Below are 6,000 nucleotides of genomic sequence, written 5' to 3'. Positions count from 1 at the left end.
CAGGACCACAGTACAATAGTCGAAGGAATATGCGGCTACTTGAGTGTTGGACAAGTTATACCAGAAGGTAACCATATTCTTCCGACTAAGGATTCTAGTTGCCACCCTCCTCTCTCACTAGCCCTAACCAGAGTAATGTCCTCGGCATGACTAAAACTGGTCTCCCGGATCTGAGGCTTTCTTACAGTATGAAGCGTGGATCCATGTAGGTCTTTCGGCTAGTTTCACAGCTGTGGCAGTAGTCAGAAGCACCTGGTAGGGACCATCAAATCAGGGCTCAAAAGGGTGCTTCCTGAGGAACTTCTTGACACACACCCAATTCCCAGGCTGCAAGACATGTGCAAGACATGTGTCCCAGTGTCTACCTCTGGGTCTGGAAGAGAATACCTGTGCATAGGCTTTGGTTAGTGCTTTAACAATGGAAATCACATACTTAATCAATACATCAGATTGTAATTGTAACTACTGAGGATAGTAGCAACCTAGCATTGGGGCTAGCCCAAACAATCTCGTAGGGAGGTAATGCATGATCCCCCCTGGGTTCATATCTAACACTGAATAGGGCTATTGGATGACAGTCTTTCCAAAGTAGCCCCATTTTCTATGTCATTTTAAGTATCTTGCTTTTTAGCGTGCCACTAAGTCTCTCCACCTTTCCACTACTCTAAGGGTGGTAGAGTGTGCAAAAAGCTTGGGATACACCCAGAGCAGACATGACATGTTGCATTCACTTGCGAAGTCTGTACCTCTGTCTGACTCTGAATCACTTCTGGTACCCCATATTCACAGTTTACCTCGTTCATGAGCTTCTTTGCGGTTACCTACTCGTTTGCCTTGGTAACAGGGTAGGCCTCCAACCTGCAAAGACATCAACAACAACAACAAGCAAATATTCATACTTCCCAACAAGTGAGACCTGAATGTAGTCAATTTGCAATCCCTGAAATGGGTAGAGTGGTCTAGGCAAGTGTGATAGGGCAGAAGTAAATTTGCCACGTCTCACCTATGGCATAGATCATGCTAAACTGGACAAATGATGCAGCAGGAGTCGCCCGTCCTCTTTCAAGCGTCGACGTCATTGCCGCTTTACTAGGTGGGCCTTTCCGTGCGTCAGCTGGGCCATCATGGGATACAGGAAATGTGGTAGGCAAGTGCTGTTGACTGTTCACCATACATGGTCCTGTTTCTGCTGCTCCCATTTTAGTCCATTTATCCTTTCCTTCCTTGCTGGCTTGTAACTGTAAAGTCTTTAGCATATCAAAGTCCAAATTTTGTCAATGTCCAAAGTTTTTGCCACTGACTAATGCTGTCAGTATCTTTTCTTCTTTCTTCCACGGCTTGAGGGCCACTGCCTTTGCTGTGCTGTCGGCGAGGGTGTCATCTCTCGCTTCTCCATTGTCGGGTAGTAGTAGGGCCTCCATGAGACTCTGCACCATTCTCAATTGGTTGTCCTGCTAAGGTAAAAAACTGCCTGGCCCTCCATGTTGGGCCGTAATCATGAGCTATGCCAAATGCATACCAGGAGTCAGTGTAAATGGTTGCCGTCTTACCTTTCGCCACTCTACACGCCTCAGTGAGGGCCTTCAGTTCCGCTTCTTGTGCTGAGACATGCAGTTCTAGTAACTGTTTGCATACCTACAGTTTCTTACTGTATCAGTACTAAATAATCATGTTGATGTTCTATTTCACATGGATCAGAATCTTGTAGCACAAAATCATTTATTTCCTTTTTATTTTTATTTATTAAAAAAAAACAAAAAAAAAAAACAATAGCTGATCTACAACACCTAGATCACCTATGCCTGCCCCCTTTTGAACCGGAATACTCAATTCAAAAAGAAGTAGTCGCGTTCAAACTAGTACAACGTTGAAAAAGGAAACCAAGAGGCACAAAAACAAGCACTTTGTAGGTCAAGGTGACATTGTATGCAGCAAAATCTGAGCGAAAATATCCTTTAGATCTTTTTTTTCAAGTCACAGTTAGCATTTCTAACACAAGGGGGCGCAACACAAGCAAAATTTACAGTCACCCAGTGAAATAGCATTCAGGGAATTTCACCATTTAACCCCTTGAGTGGCACACCCGGAAATTTTCCGGGACGAGCTTCACTGCTCATAGCAACATAGCCCGGAAGATTTCCGGGCTATGTATCACTATGGGAGCTGCAGAGCACAATGCCACAAGCTGTGGCACTGTGTTCTGCCTGCACAGACCCACATAGAGCAGTGCAGGACTTTGAAAAACCAGCAGAAGATATTGCCGATGTGCCGGCAATATCCTACTTTGTTTACAGGTTGCCATAGAGACCATCGGCTTGTCAGAAGCAAGCCGATGGTCTCTGTGGCAGGGAGAGCTTGCTGCTTGGCTGTCAGAGGACAGCTAGGTACTAGCTCTTACAGCAGAGATCGGAGAAAACCTCCGATCTCTGCTGTGTTAACCCTTTACATGCTGCAGTCTATGTGACTGCAGCATGTAAAGGGCTGTCACTGCAGCATGTAAAGGGCTGTCACCATCGGACCCCCGGAATGTGATCAGGGGGTCCTGATGGGTCCCTGTGGAAGTCCCCTAAAGGGACAAAAAAATTAAAATTAAAAAAAAAAAAAGTTAAAAAATTATAAAAAAAATAATAAAAACACTTGTCTCCCTTTACTTTGTAAAAGATCAAAAATACAATCACACATGTGGTATCCATGCGTCGTAATGACCCAGAGAAGGAAGTTAATACATTATTTAACCCCTTAATGACATGGCCCCTTTTTTTCTTTTTTTCCTCCCCCGTTTAAAAAAATCACAACTTGTCCGCAAAAAACAAGCCCTTATATGGCCATGTCAATGGAAAAATGAAAAAGTTATGGCTCTTGAGACGCAACTGCAAAATTAGTTGAAATTCAATGATTAGACCATTTTAAAAAACCTGCCCTGGTGGGCACGACAGGGTGGTAGGAAACCCGCCACTCAAGGGGTTAACTTTCACTATCCTATCTGAATAAAATTATAGCTTCAGTGTAGACTGACACTAGAATATACAAAGACATAAGGAAAAAAAACTAAAGAATGCGGATGAATTGACATCCTACTCTGAGCAATTAAGTCCCTCTTTCTCACATAAAAACCAAGACTACTTCAGCAAATTGCGTGAAAAAGTTTGCTGGGTGAATGTAGGGAAATTATTCCGTCTGTAAGAGCCTTCCTTAAAGGGGTTGTCCCGCGAAACAAAGTTGGGGTATACACTTCTGTATGGCCATATTAATGCCCTTTGTAATGTACATCGTGCATTAATTATGAGTCATACAGAAGTTATTCACTTACCTGTTCCGTTGCTGGCGTCCCCGTCTCCATGGTGCCGTCTAATTTTCAGCGTCTAATCGCCCGATTAGACGCGCTTGCGCAGTCCGGTCTTCTTTCTTCTGAATGGGGCCGCTCGTGCCGGAGAGCGGCTCCTCGTAGCTCCGCCCCGTCAGGTGTGCCGATTACAGCCAATCAGGAGGCTGGAATCGGCACTGGACCGCACAGAAGACCTGCGGTCCACCGAGGGTGAAGATCCCGGCGGCCATCTTCGCAAGGTAAGTAAGAAGTCACTGGAGCGCGGGGATTCAGGTAAGCACTATCCGTTTTTTTTTTTTTAAACCCCTGCATCGGGTTTGTCTCGCGCCGAACGGAGGGGGGGGGGGGGGGGGGCTATTGAAAAAAAAACAAAAAACGTTTCGGCGCGGGACAACCCCTTTAACACCATCTGTCTGAACATCCATTGGAGAAGCAGGCAGCGGAAAACAGAGCCCCTGGGAACACACCATGAGAGAGCGTCCCCTCCTCATGGGTCCCTGGCCTCTGTCCTCCATGCATCAACTCCAATCTTCCATACACTATAAACCAGCTTAGTCATCTACTATGTCCTAAGCTGCATCTTCACGGAGAACAAAGTTTGCTTCCCTGAACTTATCACACACCCAAGGTGGCCACATTTGGAGTGTAACAAAGTCTGGTCAAACAAGACCTTACTTCAGAAAATCATGATGTTAGTACTGGATACAGTGGCATTGGGGAATGTAGGCCTCCCAAGTGCAGCAAGATGGCCGCTAGAGGCAAAAGGGGCGGGGTTATAAATCTCCCAGGTGAGGCAAGATGGATACTGGAGGAGGAAGAGGCGGGGCTTAGTCCTGTTCCGGATTGGAATGGCCGGAAGTAACGTCACACACCCTGAAAGTGAGCACATGGGGGAAGTAATTTCAGGATGGGGGCAGGGCTCACCACACTTGCTGCCGAGTCACACTATGTAGGGGTTTTAAAACATTGCAAGTGCGGTCGCCATTATAGGGATGGGCTATAGTCAACACAAAGGCATTACATTGTTCATGATACAGGCAATACATATTCCCCACCACACTCTCTCCTCCTCCCCCCACCTAATTCTGCTCATGAATCCCTTTCCTACATTATACCACTGTGAGGGATTATAAAAGCCAAAGTACCTCCATCTTGTCTTTTCATATACACAGTTAATGCCAATACTAACCTGACTTTAACTAACATTCACATGATGATTCAGCGTAGAAGCTAAGACTGTTTAGACTGTGATTATCAGCAGTGTACATCTGGTATCTTGTGCTAGACACTGTTCCCATCAGACTCAAGGACAGACAGTTTCACCTACTGTATTGTAAGAATATGTGGGAAAGTCCAGATTATCAGGAGCTCACGTACACTGTTTTGCTTAGACGCCTTCATTTCTTTGAAATGCTATATAAGATTGAAGCCTTTGCAATAAATCAGAAAAAACTTCCAGCAGACAGGCTGTATGCTGTGGGTGATTTTTTTTTTTTTCCAGGCCGGCTTGATACTCTAATTTGGCAATCGGTAATATATTGGAAGAAAACTCTTAGCTTTTCGCCCACACCACCTCCTAGCAATCTAAAGCACCTTTCTGTCTGCTGGGGCCTCCTGCTTATCTTCTTAGTGAGCACTTCCAACAGTTTTTAATGGTAAAAATCGCACTCATGCAAATTGCATGACATGCCAGTGCAATGCATTTTTTTTAAAAACATCCCATTGGAAACAATGGGTGATTCCTTTCCTTTCCTGAAGTGATGCTAGGCGGTTGGCGAGCGTGAAATCGAGTTTCGCAGCCTGATATTGCATTTGCCCGTGTAAAAATTGGCCTAAGGGTTTGTTCACATGAATGATTTTTCTGTCGAATTTAGGCCACTTTCCCACAGCCTAGAACAGTGGTGGCGATCCTATGGCACGCGTGCCAGAGGCGGCACGCAGAGCCCTCCCTGCTGGCAAGCGTCGCCGTCAGCCACCCATCACGATAGTGAATACCGGCAGGGGCAGCGGCTATCTGCGCTGATCCTGGTGCACACTGTGACGTCAGTGTGTAGCCGGGATCCTCCTCCCACCTCTCCCAACATCTCCTACTTGGTTCTGCAAAAGAAGGGGGAGGAGGTCAGCACTGCTGGAGGGCGCGTCGGGCAGAGGACGAGCGGCGCTTCCACGAGGAGGAGGAGGTAGGTAAGTATGTGCGTCTTGGATGTGAATGGGGGGCTGCTGTGGGCTGTCACTATTACTACTGGGGGCAGCTGTGGGGTGTCACTATTATTACTGGGGGCCGCTGTGGGGTGTCACTATTATTACTGGGGGCCGCTGTGGGGTGTCACTATTATTACTGGGGGCTGCTGTGGGGTGTCACTGTGATACCGGAGGCCGCCGTGGGGTGTCACTGTGATACTGGGGGCCGCTGTGGGGGGTCACTGTGATACTGAGGACTGCTGTGGGGGTCACTGTGATACTGGGGGCCTCTGTGGGGGGGGCACTGTGATACTGCGGGCCACTGTGGTGAGGTCACTGTGATACTAGGGGCCACTGTGGGGGGGTCACTGTCATACTGGGGGCCGCTGTGGGGGGTCACTGTGATACTGGGGGCTGCTGTGGGGGGGGTCACAATTATCGCTGGGGGGGGGTCACTATTATCGCTGGGGCCTCTGGGGGGGGGGTCACTATTA

The sequence above is a fragment of the Eleutherodactylus coqui genome, chromosome 7 (genome assembly GCF_035609145.1).
Source record: "Eleutherodactylus coqui strain aEleCoq1 chromosome 7, aEleCoq1.hap1, whole genome shotgun sequence".
Classification (NCBI taxonomy): Eukaryota; Metazoa; Chordata; class Amphibia; order Anura; family Eleutherodactylidae; genus Eleutherodactylus; species Eleutherodactylus coqui.
This window is presented reverse-complemented; position numbering follows the sequence as displayed.